The 846-nt window shown below is 43.0% G+C and overlaps 1 non-coding gene across 1 annotated transcript; it reads left to right on the top strand.

The window, feature by feature from the left end:
* The first annotated feature begins 484 nt into the window (after positions 1-484).
* trnas-uga lies at positions 485-566 on the top strand. The gene has a single exon. It is a non-coding gene; the product is annotated as a tRNA-Ser (tRNA).
* The last annotated feature ends 280 nt before the right edge of the window (positions 567-846 follow it).

Genomic DNA, 846 nt, shown 5'->3' with positions numbered 1-846 from the left:
AAGTTACAGAATTCCTTGTAGCTATGCAGTGTTATAAGCAGCCTGGATTGAACGCAGCAGCTGATACAACATTCATTATAACCCAAGCGACTTGAGAGTTGACATGGACTCTAGCTCAGAGACTTGAGACTTGACTGGTTTCCATACTTATGACATGCTCAGTTTAAATACCTCCAAACTTTGTGGGAACATCTCCGTACTAACCTCGTTACTGATGCTAAGCTATGATTGGATTATCACTGTTCAGGGAGGGGTTTAACAAACCGTTCGAGTTTAATGATGCCAAGTTAGGCAGCTCTATACTTTTGGTTAGGCAACACCATCAACATTTCATGGTTGTGTTCTGTGAAAAACATGTTACAGGTTTATTGTTAATCATGTAACATAACAGGTTTGAGAGTCTGTGGGGTGTGTTGACTGAAAGTAGTTTAAGCTGTCATTGATTGCATTTCACATTTCATAGCGAAAATGGCTTCCGAAAGTGGCTGTGATGGCCGAGTGGTTAAGGCGTTGGACTTGAAATCCAATGGGGGTTCCCCGCGCAGGTTCGAACCCTGCTCACAGCGTCCTTTATGATGACACAGTCTAATATTTGAAAATGTTCCGGAGGCTATGGTCGCTGGTTTGAGGCCAGCACGGACTGAACACATTGCTGAAGGTGCCCTTGAGCAAGACCCTGAACCAGAGAACCAAACGCCGACTGCAAACAGGTTACAGGTTTATTGTTGATCATGGAACGTTACAGTGTTATTTAATTATAATGTTACCCTGGTTTGAGAGTCTTCGGGGTGTGTTGACTTACAGTAGTTTAAGCTGTCCTTGATTGCATTACACATTACATGGTTG

The sequence above is a fragment of the Micropterus dolomieu genome, unplaced genomic scaffold, assembly GCF_021292245.1.
Source record: "Micropterus dolomieu isolate WLL.071019.BEF.003 ecotype Adirondacks unplaced genomic scaffold, ASM2129224v1 contig_5675, whole genome shotgun sequence".
In the NCBI taxonomy this organism is placed as follows: Eukaryota; Metazoa; Chordata; class Actinopteri; order Centrarchiformes; family Centrarchidae; genus Micropterus; species Micropterus dolomieu.
The sequence above is the reverse complement of the archived record's forward strand: the minus strand, read 5'-3'. Positions and strand labels throughout refer to the sequence as shown.